Consider the following 22,958-nt stretch of genomic DNA (forward strand, 5'->3'; position numbering starts at 1 on the left):
ATATAATACCTTAATATTCACAACAGGCCTGTGAACTAGGTCATGAAAGTATTATTAGATCCAATTTACAGGTGAGTAAAGGAAGGTTCACAAAAATGAACCAATTAATCTGTGGTGACATATGTAAATGTCTGAGTCAGGATTAGAATTCATTCATTCACTCAATTCATTCCTTCAAGTACACAGTAAAGCATGCAGGCAAGAAAGTCATTTATCAAGTACCTACTATGTTCTAGGCCCTTGGGGATAGAGTGAAAAATGAAAATCTCCTGACTTCTGGTACACAACGATCTACCACCATTCCACCCCCGGAATCTAATAATAATAGCTAACATATATTGCTTTAAGTTTTGAGAACTGCTTTAAATAGCTTATCTTATTTGATCCTTACAACAACCCTGTGAAGTAGGAAATAAGTAGAACGATCTCCGTTTTACAAATGAAGAAATTAGGCACAGGCAGATTGACTTGTCCAAAGGTCACGCAGCTAGCGTCTTGGGCTAGGGTCCGTGCTGGGCTGGGGAGACACACCTTGAGCCTGAGGAGGATGGTCTACGCTCCGGAGGGCTCCAGCTGGGTGTTACTGGCTTTCTAGACTCAAGGAACCCACCCCTCGCCCAGTTCCCGAGGCCAGGCTGCTCAGGACTTCCTGCCTGCTGCAGAGGCTCAGTGCAGAGGCAAGGGACGGGGGCGGGGCAGGGGCGGGGCAGGCGCGGGGCAGGCGCGTACCAAGTGAGCCGGCGCTACAGGAACCACCTCCCCAGTCGCCCCTAACCCTCTCCCTTGCCTCCGTCTTCCTCCCTTCTCCCTCCTCCGCACGCGTCAGGTGAGGCGTAGGAGGTAAGGAGGCTAGAGCAGGGGAAGGACCATAAGGCGCGCGCCGGAGGGAGGTGTCCAGCCGTGGTGCCGCCTACATCCCGGCCCCGCCCTCGTAATAGAATCTGGTCTGGGAAGGGTGGGGGCACGAATGGCGGGCCAGTCCCAGGGCCCTTGGCTGGAGGGGCGGGTCATTGAGGAGTGATCGCTGCCTGTCCCTTCCTCTCTCCTAGTGCTCTGTCTCGCCTCCCAACCGAGTCAGCACCAAACTTCAGCGCAACGCGTTCCATCTCCAGCCTTCTCCCGTCGCTTTTGGGGGCTGCTCCTCTCCCCTGTCCCCGCCCCCTCGGCCATCCCTCCAGCCCGCCCTCTCCGCCCCTCAGCCACCTCCTCCTCCTTCCCTCCCTCCCTCCCTCCCTCCCCCTTCCCCATGCGCCTCCACCTCGTTTCCTCTTTTCTCTCCGCCGGTTTCCTTTTGTTTTCCTCGGTGGCGATGAGCGTAGAGTTGGAGCGGTGGCTTGAGCGGGAGTGGGGCCAGCGCTGCTAGCGTGCTAGCTGGGCGCTAAGCGGACGCCACCTCCACGTCTCCCCTCGCAGCCCCAGAAGGAGAGTCCCGGTGCCGCGGTCAGTAATCGGGAACCACAACTTGGGGGACCTGCTGACTCTTGGTAAGGACCCGGTAAGAAGCTGGAAGCAAAAGAGGTGTGTGTGTGTGCGTGCGTGTGTGTGTGCGTGTGTCTGTCTGTGTGTCTGTCTGTGTACTGGGTTAGCCTACGCTGTTTCTGAATGTTGGCCACCCCTCTCTCTGTCCCTCGCTAAGGTTTCACTGACCAAAGGGCGTCTTCGAGGCTAGGGAGACCAATACCAAAATCAGCTTAAGTCAAAGGATCCGTCACCTCACAGCGCGCATTTCCCTGCCGGGGAACCTCGCTAATTCACTTAGCATGAAATATTATGGATTAGAGTTATTATCTGCGTCTGTGCCTCATCCCAGTACTAGGCTGTGAGCTTCCTGAGGGCAGGGAGAGTATTTTATCTGTAGAGACCTGGATTTGAAGCAAGAGGTCCTGGGTTTGAATCCCGTCTCTGTCACTAACTAGCCACGTGACCTTGGGCTAGTCGTTCCTCCTCTCTGGGCCTCGATTTCCCCATCTGGAAAGTGAGGATCTGTGACCGGACCATCTTTAAGGTCCCTTACAAACACTAATACCATATGATTTAAATTGGGTATCTTTCTCTGCCCAGTACCGGGCTCTGCGCCCAACAGGCATTAGATAGATGCTAGTCGAATAAATTTTTTGAACGCTCCTCTCTCGATGACTCCTCTTGCCTGGCCTCATCCTACAGTCTTGTCCACAGTGCAGGGACTTGAGACCCCTGTCCCCCGAGAATGAATTTGCCGGGCTGGATCGTCTCACCGTCTGCCTGAACGATGAGACCAGGGAATCTGAGGTTGCAGCGCAGTTTGGTTGCTGAATTCCTGCGTGCAGGTCCCCTCCCTTAACCTCCCAGCCTTTTGGGAATTTCCTTGATAGTGGTGGTGAAAGGATGCTGATCCTCGGCTGTTCCTCCCGATTCCTTGATGGGGAGGCGGTTCTCGGAGGTCTTGCCCCATGGTTTCCTTGAGATTTGAACGTGGCAGGTGGAGAACCATTAACGATTTTGAATTCTTAGTCAAAGGGGAGGGGGCGCTTGACTGCAGTTTATGGGGTCGGGAGCTAGTACTGCCACCTTGCATTCTTATCCTTGCCTGCTGGAGACCAGCCTCGATCCCTTGATCTCTCTCTGTAGCTGGGGTTCGGGTGGTGGTGGTGTGTGCATCCCAGCTCTTTCTCCTTCCCTGGTCTCCCACACCCCTCATGCTCCCATTTCGGTGGTGTTGGATAGATCTCAAAGCTAAACTTCACTGATATTTGTTCATTATTTTCATTTTTCTAAAGCCTATTTATTTTGCTTTATGGTAACTGGTTGGTTCTGGGATTTTCATTTTGTTTTATGTTTATTGGTAGCTTCAGCCTCTTTAATTTAATGGGAGGGCCCAGAATCGGGGAAACTTTAAGCCCTGGTTAATCTTTTACCTGCTGGTATACTTTCAGCTTGAGCTTAAAACTGAGAAACTGTCCTCTCGAATCCCCAAATCTTACCAGTGAAGTCACAGGATTGACTCTTCCCGGAGATATACATTGTCGTGGCAGGTAACTCACGCTACCGCTACCGAGGGTCTAATGCGTTTTTTCTTGGAGGCAAATCGGGGAAGAGGCTCCTCTCCTGTCTCCAGGACAAACTGCAGTAATTCAAAAAGCTTTCTAGCTCAACAAATGCGAATGCTCAGGCTTGTGAAATGTTTGAGACTAGCAGTGAATGACTGCAAGTGGGACTGCTATTGCGCAACCTTGGTTGCTGGACTCAGTCAGCCCTGTCTGAGCCCCTCTCAATTCAGTTTGGCCTCAGTTCTTAGTCACAGTTGAATGCCCTTCCCATTTCCTCCCATCCAGTATCAGAATCCTTGCCCTGCACAAGACTGTTGAGCAGAAAATTTCATCCTTTTTTCTGTGCTTAGTGACTTTTCATCACCAAAATGTCCCTGGTTAGGAATTGTCCTCTTCTAGTTCACTCTCCATCCCTGAAATAGGTCAGCCTCTCAACTGATCAGGAAAGGGAGGGGGTGATGGTTATGGGACCCCCCTCACCACCCATATCTTCATATTTCTTTTATGTATTTGTTTTAAGTCTTCAGTTTTGAAACCTCCCACTCACAAAATTACACTCTGCTGAGTGTGTGTGCCTCAAACCATTACCAAGATTAGCTCTCCCTCACACACAGAGGCTCTTGCCAACTCTGCTTCACTGTTTCCTACTGTCATTGGAAAGTAAAGCTATGGTAACGATCTGCCTCAGCTTTGAGGTGTGCCTCTCCCTTGGGAACTGCTCCTAACACCTGATGCTACCAGGGGACCTTCAGTGGCTTTCAGGGATGAGCTGTTAACCCCATTTCCACTGGCCTCTTCCCTTCATCCCAGCAATTTCAAGTCAAATAGCAAAACATTGAAAGACACCCAAATAAGTCATATTGGATCCAGGGAATGGCAGACCCCCATCTATATCTGAGACAGTTTCAAAATGATCTGCTTGTCATCCATGTCATTACTACAAGTTAACAGCTTGGTTTTGCTGGAGTATCAGATTTAATTCCCGAGTCGTAAGTATCCCCGTAGTAAATGGTTTTGGGGAAGTTGGAATGCTTTGTGGCTTTTGAGACTGAAAACAAAAATCTCTTCTGTTAGCTTTGTATAGTTCAACTTTGGAGTGGACTGAAAAGCTTAGACTGTAGGTGATATGTGAACCCAATCCCTGATTTTTCTTCTGAACTTGATGGCAGGGACACATCTAGAATGCAACCTATTTCTGATTCCTAAAATGATTTTGTATCCTTCTGGAGAAAATTGGTCTTGCATCTGTGAGTTGTCCTCTTCAAACCCATAATCAGATAATCAGATTCAATAATAATAAATTTTTAAAATTAGCTTGTCTTTCACAGCACTGAAGACAGACCCAGAGTTTTTTTTCTTGTTGAAACTAGGCTTTTGTTTCGAGCAAATCAGTATTTTGATCCCAGATCCATTTCTATTCAACTGCAGGCTCTCTTGGAAAAGAACACGTAATTATAGAGAGGCTTGGTGGTTTCAGTAGATAATGTACCAGATTGAAAATCCAGGGAGCTGTATTCTATTCTTGGCTTTGCCACTGACTTGTGGTGTGACTTTATGCCCCTTTCCATCACTGTCCTCTGTCTGAATCAATTTTTTTCCTCTTTATGAGACAGGAAATCAACTTTGTTGTGAGAACATTTTGAGAATATACTGAGAGTTGGTCTGCTCTATGTAGGAAAAAGAATAAGATAAATCTCTGTAAAACATTGCTCAAACCTCTCTATAATAAGGTTAGCCAGGACCCTACTCATTTCCAGCAAAATCTTCACTGGTATGATTTTAGTACCATGATACTATATGGACAGTCCTCTGGATATACTGTTGCTTTCATAAGAGTTCAATGCTCAAGTAGAAATAGAAGAATCTGGAATATAAAGGCTTAGGGTTTCTGTTTGTGCTGTCTGATATGGTTGTATATATCAGCCTGGGAGTGAATTGAATGTACTTGTTGATCCAGATTTTTCTTCATTTATGCAAACTGCATCATGAGATGAATTTCCTTGTCACTGGAGACATTTAATCAGAGTCTTTGTAGACGACTTGGTGAAGGGATGTGTGTGTGGGGAGGGTGGGGTTAGAGCTTCACATCTGTGGGCAAGAAATGACCTTGAAACCTAACTAAGGAGCCTACTTGTAATACGGTAGGAAGAACACTGGATTGGCAATTAGTCAGCCTGGGTTTTAGTGACTTTGTCGCTGGTCTTTGTAACATTGAATGTATTACTTGTGAACAAGCTCTTGTGACCTTGAATAAGTCATTTCCTTTCACTAGACCTCTGTTTCCTCATATATAAAATGACTGGTCTAGACTAGATGATGCCTGTGATTCTAGGACCAAGATCAACTTTTCTTTCTTCCTCTTATTGCCTTTCCTAGAAGAGGCAGTTCTGTTTCCTCACAGTATGTCTTTCAGCAAGCCAGCTTATGAATGATTTAAGAAGTTGGGGAGACATCATTGTGGTGAGATACTGAGCTTAGGTATGAACCAATGACGATGAAGAATCCTTGTAGAAAGATCCAAGCTCCAGCAGGTAAGATACACTTGAAGCCACTCAGGTTACCTTGAGAGTGGTGTGCTATTTGTATTAGAGCTGATCACTCTGAGACATACTAAATTGTGTGTGTTTGACTGTGGAAAAAAGCTTTAATTTAATGAGCTGCAAGTGTAGACTTGAGGATTATACATTTTTAACGCAATTTGTCAGTACTGCTTGATGTCATTTGTGCCTGGGAAGTTATACTGTAATGACTATGGGCATGTTGTATTTTTAGGGACAAGACTCTCCTGTATCATCCACTGGGTTTGCCACATGTTCAGATGTATGTATTTATATCTTTGTATATCTTTCACAATTCAATTTAACAAACATTTCTTAAATCTCTACTTATGTATGGAGGAAGGCAGGCAGCACGATATAGTGGAAAGGTTTGGGGAATGGAAGACCTGGGTTTAATGACCTTGCCAATTGCTATCAATGTGACTCCTACCTGTTTAGTTCTTAGTTGCTTCATGTGCCTCTCAGAACACTCTGAAAGAAACAAAACAACTTAAACAGTGACACCTAATGCACCAAGGGCTGGAATATGTATTTGGTTCAGGTAGAGAGATGAAAAGATTGGCAGGCTTATACTTTGGTCCTTGTGGTTGATCTTTCTATATATATATTTTAAATATTTATTAATATAATAAAAGATTGAAACAATTTTGACTCCCTTACATTATATCACTAATTCTATTTTAAGTTTATAATAAACTAATGACTGCAGCTAGGCAGTTCAGTGGTTAGAAGCAGCTGGCTCAGAATCAGGAAGACCTGAATTCAAATCTGGCTTTAGACACTTACTAGCTGTGATACCTGGGCAAGTCACTTCACCCTGTTTGCCTCAGTTTCCTCATCTATAAAATGAGCTGAAGAAGGAAATGGCAAACCACTTCAGTATCTTTGCCAAGAAAACCCACAATGGGGTCATGAAGAGTCAGCCATGACTGCACAGCAACAAGCAGAACAAATGACCCCGATTTATTTTTTGAAAATTGTTGTATTTTTTTCTCAATTATGTGTGAAAAAACAATTTTTAACATTCATTTAAAAAATTTGGGTTCCAAGTTTTCTCCCTCCCTCCTTGCTCCCTCTTTGAGAAGGAAAGCAATTTGCTGTAGATTATACATGTGCAGTCCTGTAAAACATATTTCCATATTAGCCATGTTGCAAAAGAAAACAGATTAAAAAAAAAACCCAAGAAAAATAAAAAAAAATAGTATGCTTTGGTCTGCATTCACACTCCATCAGTTCATTCTCTGGAGGTGGATAGCATTTTTCATCATGAGTCCTTTGGAATTATCTTGGGTCATATTGCTGAGAGTATTGAAGTCATTCACAGATGAAAAGCATACAATATTGCTGTTACTGTGTACAATGGTCTCCTGGTTCTGCTCACTGAACCTTGCATCAGTTCATATAAGTTTTCCCAGGTTTTTCTGAAACCATCTTGTTTGTCATTTCTTACAGCACAATAGTATTCCACCACAATCATGCACCACAACTTGTTTAGCTATTCCCCAATTGATGGACATCCCCACAGTTTCTAATTCTTTGCTGTTGCAAAAAGAACTGCTATAAATATTTTTGTGCATATAGATCTTTTTCATTTGTCTTTGATCTGTTTAGGATACAGACCTAACAGTGGCATTGCTAGATCAAAGAGTGTGTACAGTTTTATAGCCCTTTGGACACAGTTCCAAATTACTCTCCACAATGGCCAATCAGTTTACAACTCCATAAATGGTGCATTAGATTTTCAATTTTTCCACATCCCTTCCAACATTTATTATTTTCCTTTTCTGTCATATTAGCCAATCTGATAGGTGTGAGGTGGTACTTCAGTTGTTGTTGTTGTTGTTGTTGTTGTTTTGTGTGAGGCAATCAAGGTTAAGTGACTTGCCCAGAGTCATACAGCTTGTAAGTGTCAATGTCTGAGGCTGGATTTGAATTCAGGTCCTCCTGACTCCAGGTCCTGTGCTCTATCCACTGCACCACCTAGCTGCCCTAGTACTTATTTGCATTTCTCTTATCAGTAGTGATTTAGAGTATTTTTTATGTGACTATTGATATCTTTGATTTATTTGTATGAAAACTTCCTTTTCATATCATTTGACCATATATCAGTTGGAGAATGACTCATATTCTTATAATTTGACTCAGTTCTCTATATATTTGAAAAATGAAGTCTTTATCAGAGAAATTTGTTGTAAAAATATTTTCCCCAGTTTCCCGCTTTCCTTCTAATCTTGGTTACTTTGGTTTTGTTTGTGCAAAATCTTTTTAAATTTAATGTTATCAAAATTATCCATCCTACATCCCATAATGCTATCCCTCTGTAGCAGTTATCCCTGTTCTGTAGGCAGTTAAGTGATGAAATGGATGGAATGATAAAGTTGGGGTCAGGAACATCTGAGTTCAAATCTGACCTCGAACAGTTACTGGCTAAGTAATCCTGGGCAAGTCATTTAACTTCTGTTTGCCCTAGTTTCCTCATCTGTAAAATGGGGATAAGGGTAGCATCTATCTCCCAGGATTGTTAGTCTAAAATGAGATAATACGTGTGAAATGCACTACAAACCTTAAAGTTATATGTAAATACCTTGTTTATTATTAGTGTCTTCCAGGATTGTCATGGGGATAAAATGAGACAGTATTTGTAAAATACTTTGTAAACCTTAAAATACTGTATAAATGTTAGCTGTGATGATGATTATGATGCCGTTGCTGGTACTGTTGATGAGGATAGTATTAATGTTTGCTGAGGGGTTTGGCTAGAAGAGATAACCAGAGTGATAGAGGTATGGAAGATAGAGAGGTATCTGTACAGCTGCCTCAGAACATATAGGTCTTAATTTTCTCCTCCAAAATGCAATTTCTTAGCTGAAACTACCCAGTCCAGGTATTATGCTTTCAATGATTTATGACACTGCTTACTTGATAAAATCTTCAACCTGTATTCGATAGTCATTAAGAAATACTCCACCTGTCAAAATGTACTGCTGGCTTGAAGCTATACTAAACCTGACATTTGAAGGTAGTCAGAGAATTTTCTGAAGTCTATTGTGAAAGGAACAGATTCTGTCTTTAGGGTAAAGGAGCAAGTACTGGTAGAAAGGCACCTAATCTTATCACACTGGCTCCATATACATAATATGATAGACACCTAAATCCAAAGTGAGTAAGAAAGGAATAGAATGTAAAATACTTGATGGCCATAACAGTTTTATTTGGTTTCTGGTATCCGAAGTATATATAGCACCATTCTGGAGAGGGTCAAGGGATCATAGATTTAGAGATGGAATGATTCTCTGAATTTCCCATAATTGTTACTTCTGACTGTCCAGTTATATTCTATTTTATTCATATCCCATAGTTTATCCAGCCCTTCCCAATTTGAAGGATGTTGTTGAGTCCTGTCTGTTGTACCTGAATCTTAGTGACTCCATTTAGGGTTTTCTTGGTAAAGCCATTGGAGGGGTTTGTCATTCCTTCTCTGACTCATTTTACAGATCAAGAAGCTGAGGCAAACAGAGTTGAGTGACTTGTCCAGGGTCACACAACTAGTCAGTGTCTGAGGCCAGATTTGAATCCAGGCCAGGTGCTCTATCCACAGTGCTACCTAGTTGCTCCAATTTAAAGGATACCCAGCGCCTTTTACTTTTCAAGACACTGTGATGTAGTTAAAGAAAAAAAAACAAAACAACTTTTTGAACTTAGAATCAGGAGACCTGTATTTTGAGTCCCATATCTCATACTAGCTGTGGGACCAAATCACTTAACCCCTCTGTACCTCAATTTCTTCATGTGTAAATTAAAGTTTATGATACTTTCACAGCCTACTTTGCGAGTGGTTATTTTTGTAAATTTTAAAGCACTAGAGAAATATTTTGTTAATAATAGTAATAGTATTAATTAAATAAATTTTTATTCTATTTTATTTTTCAAGAAAAGGTGTAAACCAATTACATACATGAGGAAACTGAAGTATCTAAGTGAAATGACTTGTCTAAGGTCACTTAGCTGTTGGTTGACTAACAGAGATAGGCCTCTTCCTGAGGCTGTGTCCCAATGTGGTAATCCTTTCACTAGACTTCCAATAAACTCTTTCCTTTCCAGTGCTATCATGTTCATTGGATTATTGCAAAAATGAAAAGATGGTCAGAATTTGATCCCATTTTGCCTTAGGCCTTTGGGTAATGGGACTCAACCTTTTATAATTTCTTTTAGAATTCAATTTTACTTGGTGTGCTTTGAGTCAGACTTTAGAGAAAAGTCATTAGGTATCAGAACCTAATGGCGGAAACTTACAGAAAGCCAAAAAGGTATCCCAGGGAAAGGCTTTTATTTTGCACTTTGGAAAGCTGTCATTTTGGAATACATGAATCTCAAAATGCATTTGTGGTCATCTTTGTACTTATCTCCTTAGAATCTCTCAAAGAGATGTAGAAGAATGATGATAATTCCACAATTTAGGTGTGGAAATGCCATGACTATTCAAATAGGTGTCAGTGTGATTCATCATCAAGAATTGAACAGTGCTCATTGTTATGGAATCTTGATTTTCCCCATTTTGGCGAATGGAGAGCATTTGCTGAAATTGTCATAAGCATAGGCTCTTTGGCTAAAGTTACCCTCTCAGGGCTGCTCTCAAAATTAAAAATCCTATGTAAGTATGTGTAGCCCATAGTTCTCCTTCCTCTTTGAGTGGTCAGGGCCTCTGCCTTCCTTTCCGTGCATGAGGCTGCAGTTTCTGGGACATAGAATTGATCATTTTAATGGTGCCCCAGTCCCCCATTTTCCAGTTTTAAGTCATTTCTTCATTATGACTTTGTGATCTATTTCTGCAGGAAATTTAGCATAATGTTTGCTGGGCAATTTTAATGTACTTTATGTAATGAAGGCTTGTTCAAGGATGAATCATTTTCTTTCCCTGGGTCTTAATTTTCTAAATTGTGATTGGAAAGGGGTGATCTGGATCTCCAAGGTCCCTTCTAGCTCTAAATCCTGTGTTTCTAAGTCATAACAATGATGATTGTGGGATGATTGCTTGGCGCTTTGGGAGTCTTGGTAGATAATGATATAATAGCTCACTTTTTTTGGTAGTTGTTTAGAACTTATAAGGGCAGCTAGGTGGTGCAGTGAATAGAGTGCTGGGCCTGAAATCAGGAAGACTCATCTTCTTGAGTTCAAATCTAGCCCCACACACTTACTTACTAGCTGTGTGACCCTGGGCAGATCATTTAACCCTGTTTGCCTCAGTTTCCTCATCTGTAAAATGAGCTGGACAAGAAAATGACAAACCACTCCAGTATTTTTGCCAAGAAAATCCTAAATGGGGTCACAAAGAGTGGGACATGACTAAAATGACTGAACAGCAACTACTGGGCTTATAACGATTTTGACATAATAACCTTGTGAGATAAATAGTATAAGCATTGTCTCAACTTTACAGAATAAACAAGGTAATGTTCTGAGAAGGAAAGTGACATATTTGTGGCTACCTAGGTATTAAATTACAAATTAGGATTTACCCTTCTGTGGGATTTAGAGCCAAAAGGACCTTAGAGATCATCTAGCCCAACTTCCTCATTTTGACTTAGGTGGATCTCTGCTCTCATGATGATAACAATGACAACAACAATTATAACAACAACAATAATAATCCCTAGTATCCATCCATCCATCCATCTATCCATCCATCTATCTATTTATCTCTATCTATCTATCTGACGATTTTTAGGTTTCCATTTATTGTTTTAGTTGATCCTCAAAACAATCCTGTGTGGTAAGTGCTTTTATCAGCCCTAATTTGTGGATAAGAAAACTGAGGCTAAGAGAGGTTAAGTTACTTGCTCAGGGTGAGACAGCTAGTAAGTATATGGAGTAGAGTTTGAGCTCTTCTCTTCTTGGATCTTAAGACCAGCAGTACTTTCTCCAATTGTGCACAGCCAAACCCTTCCACACCTCTTATTCTGCATGACTCTCTCTTGTCAATGTCTTCCTATAGTTTCTTTCCAGGGAGCCCATCCAATATCTTGGGCTCTTTCCCTTGACCAAGGATTCTTAACCCTTTTTGTGTCATGGATCCCTCTGATAGTCTAGTGAAGCAAATGAATACCTTGTCAGAATAATGGTTTTAAGTAATTAAAAAAAATGCTAAATTTCAGTTAGAAATTAGTAAAAATAAAGATGTAGCTTTTTTTCTTATCCAATTTCACACACACCTTGAAAATCTATCATTGGTGAACCACAGATTAAGAAACCCCTGCTCTAGACATTATTAGGTGCATGTAGGCTGCATGAGTTATCCCTAGTTCTTGCTTTTCTAGTCACATATTTCTCTGATGATTTCCTTCATAACATTTGTCTTGTGCAATTCTATCTTGGTGATACAATGTAGCTCATGTCTAACATGTGCTTCTCCATTGTTTTCATTAGTGACCCAGTGCTTCAGTTCTTTGTAGATTCTGTTATCCCATAACTTGCAGCCTTACTGTATCATTGGAAGAATAGTGATGTTAAAGAGATGGACTTCTGTTTGTTTATTATCATTAAAAATACTCCCCAGGTTCCAAATCAGTCTAGACTGCTCTCCTCATCTTCATAGGCTAATAGATAAGAGACCTAGAATAGACCTTAGAGGCCATCTAATCCAAATCTCCTCATTTTACATATGAGGAAACTGAGACCAAGAGAGAGATTAAGTGTCTTGACACTTAATAGTCACAGAGGTAGTAAAATGGAAAAGCCGGGTTTTGGATGGTAATTCTCTGATCTTGGATCTGGTTGGTCTTTCTCCTTTACCTCTTACTTCTGGGCTCACTTCATTGCCGATCAGCAGTTCCCCTATTTGTTTATTTGTCCATTCATCCATTTTTTTTAACTTATTCATTCATTCACCTATTTATTTATTTTTTACAGATGAAGAAATCAAGATCTGGAGAGGGTGGTTGTGACTTTCCCAAACTCATAAGGGTAGGAGGTAGAACAGGCTGGAAATGAAATCAGGTCTTCTGACTTCAATCCCAACATTCACCTCACTACACCCAACTGTCTCTTTCTGGGTTGTCTGATTCAGAGCCCACTGTCCACTTACTGACAGAAGGAAGAGAAAGACCTGTGAGGCTCCCCAACCTCTGTTCTCTGCCCTTGCCAGAGAATACCTCGACAACCCACCTCAAGGTGCTTTATTAAAGATCTCCTAATTGTTTGAGAGGAAACCAATTGCTATTAATATGACAATACCATGTCACATCATAATGTAAGCAATCAATTATTGTCTCTTAAGGATAGGAAGGATAGGAATGCAAGACACAAGTAGTAGCCCTTTTTGTGCTACTTTTTCCTTTACTCAAAAAAAAGTCAGTCACTTGATTTTTTTATTACCTTTCAAGCCAGACCTTTTACCAACATAATATTTGTATTTGTATTTACCAACATAATATAGTATTTGCCAAAGGCTGGTAAACTGTAATCAGTTTTTTCCCCCTGGAGGTGTATATAGAGGATTGTTGTCTTATTTTTTAAAATTTTATTACTTTACTAAAATTTATTTTTTATTATAAATTACATATTAATATATATATTTATATATTATATTTGTTAATTTATGTTATTAGTGATATCTTATTATTCCTGATTGTTTTTATTACACATAAATCTATAATACTAAAAGCTTATGAGTTTGGACATGAGTTCTACCAACTGTGGGCAATGGCTTGGTTTTGCTGTGACTCAGTTTCCCAATTTGTAAAATCTCAAGAATTTTGTGATTTTTTTTTTTAAAGAATACTGGTCTAAAACTGTTCTAAACATATTTAGACCATTTGGTATGACCAGACATTTAATACTGAAGTCTGAGTTGCCTGTGCCTTTCAGGTAGGGGAAGGTTCTTCTTTCCCTTTCTGAGTTCCTTGATGGTTTTATTTTTCTAGGCCCCTTTTTGGGGTAGGGGAGCATTTAAAATTTTAAAAAAAAATTAAAAACATTTTTAAAAGAGAAAATTGTTGCAAAAATAGAAACTTTATTTTAAAAAATAGTCAAGATGGCTTAAAGGTCATTGTGGACCTTAGTAAAAAGATTGCTACTCAAATTCTATCAGAAAGGTATGATTTGACCTTGAGCAATTATTTTAAGTCATTTCTCCTTTATTTCCTTATCTGTCAAATAGTTTGAACTAGATGAGATTAATGTTTAAACCAGCCCCCATCCTTCATCTTTGTTGTTTCTTCCAAATCAATTTCCAGTGTGTAATGTTTCCCCCCCCACACACTGTTCTTTTGCCATTCTTTTCAAAAAGTCCATAGCTGTCTGTGTATTTCCTGTGGGTATTTCTAACCAATTCATCTTCAACTTATCCTAAGATTCCTTAGTTTCACTCTAATACCTTTTTCTTTTTGACCTTTTTTTTTTTTGCTTATTTATTTCTTCTTTTAATTCCTTTAGTATGACCAAGCAGTACTCCTTCTAGGTCTGTATCCCAAAGAGATCATGAAAACGGAAAAAGGACCCACAAGTACAAAAATATTTATAGCAGCTCTTTTTGTGGTGGCAAAGGATTGGAAATTGAGGGGATACACATCAATTGGGGAATGGCTGAACAAGTTGTGATATATGAATGTAATGGCATACTATTGTGCTATAAGAAATGATGAGCAGGCAGACTTCAAAAAAACTTGGAAAGACTTACATGAACTGATGCAGAGTGAAATGAGTAGAACCAGGAGAACATTGTACACAGTAACAATCACATTATGGGATGACTGACTTTGATAGACTTGGCTCTTCACAGCAACGCAAGAATCTAAGGCAACTCCAAAGATTCATGATGGAAATTGTTCTCCACACCCATAGAAAGAAATATGGAGTCTGAATGCAGAGGGAAGCTTACTATTTGGTCTCCTTTTGCTTTGTTGTTTTGTTTATTGCTTCATTCTCATGGTCCTTCCCATTAGTTCTAATTGTTCTTTACATCATGACTAATGGGAAATATGCTTAACGCAAATGTATATGTAGAGCCTATATCAGATTGTACGCCTCCCAGGGTGGGGGGGAGGGAGAAGTAGTGGGGGGAGAAAATTCAAAACCAAAATCTTATGGAAGTGTTGAAAACTAAAAATAAATAATTAATTTTAAAAATTTCTTCAGTATGGAAAGTACCGATTTTACTTTTTCTTAAGGAAATTCTAGCTTTGTTTCTGATGCTATTTTTAGTCTTGATTTAGTTGATTTTTATTCAATTGCATTATGTTTGCTTCTGTTAATCTATAGAGTTTTGTTTTTGTTTTTCCCCATTTTGTTGAAACTCATCTTTGCCAAGAGACAGCCTGGTTAAAATTAAAACCCTGTCCCTTAAACTAGCTGTCTTAAGTCAGGGTAGTTTATTTAACTTTTCTGAGCCTCAGTTTCTTTACCTGTTAATTGGGAATAATAATACTTTTGCCACCTCCTTCATGGGAATACAGAGGGAAATTCTTTGTATGTATTCAACCACTATTGGAATGTGCATGGTTACACCTGGTTTTCTTATTCATTTTTCTATTTTAAAGCTCTTCTTTTGAGCATTTCTGGTAGTTTTGTTTCTTTTCAGTGTTTCTCTTGCTGTTTGTTTTTTTTGGCGGGAGTAATTTTGTTCCCTCCTGACTTCTCATTCTTCCATAGGGTAGGGAGCAGCCAGGGTCAGAAAACCTGGGTTCATTTCCTGGTTCTGCTGTCTACCACTTGTATATACAAGACCATGGTCAAGTCATCTCTCCAGGTTTTAGGTTCCTCATTGGTAAAATGAGGTGACCTCTTCGTCCTTTTTGACCCTCAATCTATGAGCCTCTGATTTTCATTTATCTTGGATATAGCTTGTTCATACATGGTTGTTTGCATATTGTGTTAGTATAGGGACTCATTTTTTTTTTTGCCTTTCTTTGTGTCTCCAGCACTTACCACAGTGCCTATTACATAGTAGGTACTTAATAAATATTGACAGAATGGTGTCACACTTAATTTCTCCTGTCCTTCTGTGCTCCTCGCTATAATAGTATCCTATAATTTAGAAAGATTTTGCTATACTTTTTTTCATTTGATCTGCAAACAGAAGTAGGCTGGGTAGGTGGTTTTACTTCCACATTTTAGAGAAGAAAACAAGCTGAGAAGATAAATAATTTGCTCAGCCACACTGCTACTGAAAGGGAGAACTGGGCCTAGAAGCCAGGCCTTCTGACTCTTATTTAGTTCAGTGTTATTTTCTTTGGGCTAGAAAATTTCTAGAACATGGAGTTCTGAAGTTTTTTTGTATAAGGGACCCCTTTATTCATTCTCCATAATATTTTAAAATGCACAAAATAAAATTGCAAAGGAAACATTACATTGAAATACTGTTATCAACATTTAAAAAACAAGTTCATAGACTCCAGGTTAAGAAACACTGCTCTATTCTGAATTTGGTGTCAGAGGGCTGGGATTTAGCGTCCTGTATTTGCTTCCTGCTTGTTGTGTGATCTTGGGCAAATCAATAGACCTTTCTGAGCCTCAGTTTCCTTTTTTTTTTTAAAATAAAATAGAGGTAATGATACTTTATTATCTCATAGGATTACTGTGAAGATGAAATGAGATAATGGATATAAGGTACTTTGTAAGTTTTAAACCTCATACAAACTGTTATACAAATATTATACAACATGCTAATTATCATTTATACAATATAAGTTATTGTCTTCTCTAGGGACTCACCAACACTAATTCACACTTTTTCCATGCAATCAGTTAGGAAACCAAATACCAGAGTGATATATTTATTCAGGCCAGAGTTCAAAGAGAATTTATATTGTTAAATTGGCCTTATAAGTAAGTCACATCCATGTAGTGGTTTCACTAAGGTGGCATTCAAGAGACATAGGTAAAGGTTTTCTTAATGGACAGCAGAGAACTGAACCCAAAGGAGGAAGTGAAGAAAATAACTGAGCAATCTACATGACGTATTTTTATTTTCATCTACTGTTTTTGGCTAGTTGATGACTGGCATTTTTAGCTGCATTATTTAGGTGCTGGTTTCTATTCACTTAAGAGGCAGTATAGTATAAGAACAGAAAGAATGCTGGACTTGAAACCAGTAGAATCCAGTTCATGCAAGCTCTGCTGCTTTGTGGTTATGTGACTCTCCCTGCATTAATGCTTACTACCTAAATAACCTCAGACAAATCATTTCATCTCCCTGGGCTTTTTCTTATAAGTTGGTGGGTTGGACCAGATGGCCTCTGAATTTGCTCCCAAGTCTAGATCTATGAAATGATGATGCTATGATCACTTATCAGTTTACAAGCTGATATAGTTTTTTCACCCTTACCTTATAAGGTGTTAGAGCTCTTTGTATCCCTTAATTTGGCATAGAAATGTGAGTTGTTTCTATTATTTCATAATGAGAGAGAAGTCATAATGGTTATAGATTATTATCAATTTCCAGATTCCTTATAATCCTAAAAGGGAATTGCATTAGGGAAGGGACCTTATCTTACTTCAATTTTATATCTTCCTCAGCTTTGCATAGCGCTTTATTTGAAGCAGGCAATTACTAACTTAAATCGAACTGAAGTTTTTGTGTGGTGCCTTTGGGAATCCCTGCCTATTAACTAAGGAGGTAAATGGTTACTTACTATTTTAAGGGTAGAATAATTGTTTTATTTGGACAATGGCAAGGAAGATTGATGTGGTTCCCCAATATATCAGAATTTCTATTCAAATCAACAAGCATTTATTAAAATACCCACTATTGGGGAGACACTGTGCTTTATATTATAAACTTAATAGTCAACAAAAAGAATCAAATTAGTATATAAGACTCAAGATAAAAATCTTAACATCAGACCTTTTGCCTTTAACAAGGCACAACCAAACAAATTCACTCAGAAATTCAGATATTCCAGATGTTCCTGCTTGGGGATGCCACTGTGCTGAATTTCCCTGAACATTGAAGTACCTCCAAAATGAGTTCCGTAATCACTCAAAAGAATTCAACCTAACCATGCAAATAAGAAAAACCAAGTAGATGAACAGTTCCTGATGTCTAGTATATAGTAAAGTGTTGAGTGGACAACCTATTGAATTTGTTCAGTCACTTTTTAGTCGTGTTTGACTCTTGGTGATCCCATTTGGGGTTTTTGTGGCAAAGGTACTGGAGTGGTTTCCCATTTCCCTCTCCAGCTCATTTCACAGATGAAGAAACTGAGGTGAACAGGGTTTAGTGACTTGCCCAGGGTCACAGGGCTAGTAAGTATCTGAGGCCAGATTTGAACTCAGGAAGAAGAGTTTTCCTGACTCCAGGCCTGGTACTCTATCTACTGTGCCATCTAGCAGCCTATTGAATAAAATAGGATATATCTCATTCAGAGGCTGCCAATGGAAAATGAATTAGGTTGAAAGTTGAACTGGAGCAGGGGAATGGGCAGGGTTGCCTTTGAGAAATTACCAGATTCTTTTTTGTTGCTGTTGTTGTTGATGAAATTTTACTTTTTTAATTAATTTATTTTAAATTTTCAACAATAACTTCCATAAGCTTTTGAATTTTAAATTTTCTTCCCCTCCTTTCTCACCTCCCTCCCCAAAACAGCATGCAATCTGATATAGGATTTACATATACATTCCTATTAAACATGTTTTCACATTAGTCATGTTGTAAAGAAGAAGTAGAACCAATAGGAGGAACCACAAGAAAGAAGAAACAAAACAAAACAGAAAGAAAAAAAAGAGCTAATAACATGCTTTGATCTGCATTCAAACTCCATAGTTCTTCCTTTGGATGTAGATAGCATTTTACATCATGAGACTTTTGGAGATGTCTTTATTGCTGAGAAGAGCTAAGTCTATCAAACTTAGTCATCACACAATGTGGCTGTTACTGTGTAGAATGTTCTCCTGGTTCAGCTCACTTCACTCAGTATCAGTCCATATAAGTCTTTCCAGGTTTTTCTGAAATCTGCTTGCTCATCCTTTCTTATAGCACGATAGTATTCCATTACATTCATATACCACAACTTTTTCAACCATTCCCCAATTGATAGGCATCCCCTCAATTTCCAATTCTTAGCCACCACAAAAAGAGCTGCTATAGATATTTTTTTACATGTGGGTCTTTTCCCCATATGTATGATCTCTTTGGAATACAGCCCTAGAAGTGGTATTGCTGGGTCAAAGTGGTATTGCTCATTTTTATAGCCCTTTGGGCATAGTTCCAAATTGCTCTCCAAAATGGTTGGATCATTTCACAACTCCACCAACAATGTATTAGTGTTCCAGTTTTCCCACATCTTCTCCAACATTTATCATTTTCCTGTTTTGTCATGTTAACCAATCTGATAGGTATGATGTGGTACCTCAGAGTTGTTTTGACTTGCAGAGAAATTACCAGACTCTTTTAGTGGTTCTAAGCTGCTACTTGAACCAACAACGCATCTTTTTAATAGCTGGATTTCTCTGGTTATATGGTGTGACTCTGAGTCAAACCAAATTAACAAATGATAAGCAACAAAAATGCTTTTGTTTTGTATCTTCCTTTCAGGTCTGTGGAAGTCTTGCCATATTATAGTATATTCTTTTATTTTCCAGTACCTGAACCTTTAGTCTAAAGACTAACCTCATTTTTGCCCTTAAAGATCCTGCCTGAACTACTACAAAGACCAGCTAAGGTTCATTTGGAATTAATGCATGAATTGATTGTATGCAAATGTGCCATTGAAGCCTGGCTCTTAAGCATACTTTAGTCTCTAACCTTGCTGACACTATTAATTTGCGTAGCAAACCTCTCTCATAAATACATTCAAAGGTAAACTTTAAACCCTCTTGTCCTTTACCTACTTGTTCCAAATGAGTGGTCAATCAGATAGATATAGTTTCATTATGTTACATATAAAACAAGAACTTGTTAATCCATTCTGAGTGGAAGGAACTTTAACCCAGAGAGGAGAAGCCCTAGGGGGAACATGGCAGCTCTCTTCAAGTTTCTGAAAGGCTATCCTATGAAAGTGGGATTAAGACTTTCTATACTAGGCTCCAAACAGCAGAGATAGAGGCAGTAGGTGAAAGTTAACTAAATATGGGTCTTAATAAATGCTTATTGAAAGATGAATGTATCTTTTCTTTGGAAACATTTTTAGCTGCTGATAGTCTTTGGTAGAACGATTTTCCTCATCGGGAGCTGCCCACCCCTTGAAATTCCAAATCTTCACTAGGTCCTGGTAGATAGAAAGCCAGTCCTGGAATCAGTAATATATAGGTTCAGTTTTTGCCTTTGATAAATACTTCCTGAATTAGTCAGTCAGTCAGTCAGTAAATATTTATTAAAAACCTGCTGTGTGCCGTACACTGTGCTAAGCCCTGGGGATATAAAAAGATGCAAAAAGAGGTCAAGGAGGTTACAAGCTAATGAGGGAGACAACAGGCAAACACAAATGTACTAACAAACTACATACAGTATAAATAGGAAATAAATAAGAAAGACCCTGGGCAAGTCACTTAAACCTCTCAGTGTCCCTGGCAAATCTATTGGACTATAATTTACAGAATATTTTCTAATCTGCAGTTGTAGAAGGTGTTTCTGTCACTGGGAGTTCCTTAGCACCCATGAAATCAGTGGTCCAGATAAGGAAGAAAAAAAAAAGAGAGAGAGAGAGAGAGAGAGCCTCTTTTATTTGATGCAACGGAAAGAGGCCCTAACTGTACAAGCCAGACAGGGCAGCTCATTAGTCTTCTCTGGTTTCATTTTCCCTCTGGGAGAAATATTCTGTTAGATTCTTTCAAATATGAAATACTCTCAGAGGATCTGTATTTGAATTCTAGCTTTGCTACTTACCCTTGTGACCTTAGGCAAATCACTGCACCTCTTTAGACCTCAGTTTCTTCATCTGTTAAGTGAGAGGGTTGTACTAAATGACCTCTCATGCCTCTTTCAGCTCTGAGCCAATGAACATCCAATATGTAGATGTTTCAGGTACTTTGCTTATGGGGGGGGATTGGGAAAAGGGGGAGCCATGGGGCAGAGAGTGTTTATACACTGATAAATGTGACATGACCATGTTCTTCAGGAACTTACAATCTGATGGGGGTGGGGGTGGGGAAGGTAGACACAAATAGCTGTGACATAGTGGAGAATCAAGCCAACCAAGTCAGCAAGCATTTAAGTGCTTCTTCTGTACTAAGAACTGTGCCAAGCTCTGAGGATACAAAGAAAAGCAAAAAACAGTCCTTGGCCTCAGGGAACTCAGATTCTAATGGGGAAGAAAATATGGTGTGTGTATGTGTAACAGTGTGTGTGTGTAATTGAAGGGAAGCAGAAAAGTTGATAAAATTAGTATAAAGGGGAGGTCTAGGCAAAATGCTATGAAACATTTGAGGAGGAAAAAAATCACTTGGTGGGGAAAATGGGGTATTTGGGGAAAGGTTCTCTTTTTTCTTCAACTTTATTATATATTTTTAGCATTCATTTTTAAAACATTTTGAGTTCCAAATTCTCTTCTTTCCTCTCACCCTTTCCCCACCCATTAAAAAGGCAAGAAATATGATATCAATTATGGATGTGAAATCATGCAAAACATATTTTCATATTAGCCATGTTGGAAGAAAAAGCAAGACAAAGAAAGTAAAAAAATTGTTTCAATCTGCCTTCAGACTCCATCAGTTCTTTCTTGGGAGGTAGATAGCATTTTTCATCCTAAATCCTTCAGAATAGTCTTGGATTATTATATTGCTGAGAGTAGCTAAGTCATTCACAATTCATCATTGCACAGTATTGATGTTATGTGTACAATGTTTTCCTGGTTCTGCTTACTTCACTTTTCATCAGTTCATGTAAGTCTTCCCAGGTTTTTCTGAATGCATCCTGCTTGTCATTTCTTATAGCACAATAGCATGATGTATCAGGGGGTATGCATTTTTTTTTTTTTGGGGTGAGGCAATGGAATGAAGTGGCTTGCCCAGGGTCATATAGCTAGTACGTGTCATATGTCTGAGGTCAGATTTGAACTCAGGTCTTCCTAAATCCAAGGCTAGTGCTCTATGCACTGTGCCATCTAGCTGCCCCAAGTATGCAGTTTTTTATAGCCCTTTGGGCATAGTTTCAAGTTGCTCTCCAGAATGGTTGGATCAGTTCACAACTCCATCAATGGTACATCAGTGTTCCATTTTTTCCACATCCCCTCCAACATCTGTCATTTTTATTTTCTGTCATAGTAACCCATCTGATAAGTATGAGGTGGTACCTCAGAGTTGTTTTAATTTGCATTTATCCAATCAAGAATTATTTAGAGTATATTTTCATAGGATTGTAGATAGCTTTAATTTCTCCTTCTGAAAACTGCCTGATCATATCCTTTGGCCATTTGTCAACTGGGGACAGGAGAGTTTCATGGAGGAAGTGGTACTCTTGATTTAAGCCTTAAAGGAAGAGAAGATTTCATCAGATGGAGAATGGGGTGTGTAAGGGGTGGAGTGAATCCATTTTAAGGATGGAGAATAATATAAAAGAAGTTACAAAAATAGAAAACAAAATGAGGACAGATGTTGGAGCAATAGTTCAATTTGGCTGGAATGTTATAGTAGAATTAATGAACAGAATGATGATGATGATGATCTAATAGCTAACATTTATATAGTACTTACTATGTGCCGAACACAGTGCTGAGTGCTTTACAATTATTATCTCATTTAATCTTCATAACAATCCTGGTACTTAGGTGCTATTATTATGCCCATTTTACAGATGAGAAAACTGAGGCAAAGAGGGGTTAAATGACTTGCCCAGGGTTACACAGCTAGTAAGTGTCTGAGGCCAGATTTGAATGCAGGAAGATGAGTCTTCCTCACTCCAGGCCCAATGTTCTATATGATGGGCCACCTAGCTGCCTCGTTGTATCCTTAGCACCTAGGATATTATCTAGCACACAGAAGAGCTTAGTAAATGCTTATTCAATTTAATTGAATCATCTGTTTTAAAGTTAAATAGGATGGTAGGGGGTTGAACAAGACCAGAAGAATCTTAACTTTTCCATGTATCATAGACCTCTTAAGTCTGTGGAGCCCTTCTCAGAATAATATTTTTAATTACACAAAATAAAATACATAGAATTTAAAAAGAAAACAATCATATTGAAATATATATATTCTTGGATCCTAGTTTAAGAATTCCAACCTAGACATCTTATTTTATAGATCAGGAAGTTCAGGTGCAGAGAATTTCAGTGACTTTCCCAGTCCCCCAACTAGTAAGTAGCAGAACCAGAATAGTTCCTCTTGGACCAAGAATCATTCCCAAAATGTCAAAGTTGTTGAACTTGTGTCTAGAGTGAAAATAGACTTTCATGAGAATTGGAAATCTTTTTGCTTATTCTTTCCCCATGTTCCTTGGCACTTA

At 39.2% G+C, this 22,958-nt stretch overlaps 1 protein-coding gene across 3 annotated transcripts in view; it reads left to right on the forward strand.

The window, feature by feature from the left end:
- The first annotated feature begins 1,259 nt into the window (after positions 1–1,259).
- HPCAL1 (hippocalcin like 1) overlaps positions 1,260–22,958 on the forward strand; it is a 196,146-nt gene continuing 174,447 nt past the window's right edge. For 2 of the 3 annotated variants that reach the window (XM_027850578.1, XM_027850580.1), the window contains exon 1: positions 1,260–1,484. The gene's annotated coding sequence lies outside the window, so the exon portion shown is untranslated. Of the gene's footprint in view, positions 1,496–22,958 lie in introns of all 3 variants that reach the window. The other variant, XM_027850579.1, reaches the window with a different exon arrangement.

Source organism: Vombatus ursinus, unplaced genomic scaffold (assembly GCF_900497805.2).
Source record: "Vombatus ursinus unplaced genomic scaffold, bare-nosed wombat genome assembly UNPS02009062.1, whole genome shotgun sequence".
Lineage (NCBI taxonomy): Eukaryota > Metazoa > Chordata > Mammalia > Diprotodontia > Vombatidae > Vombatus > Vombatus ursinus.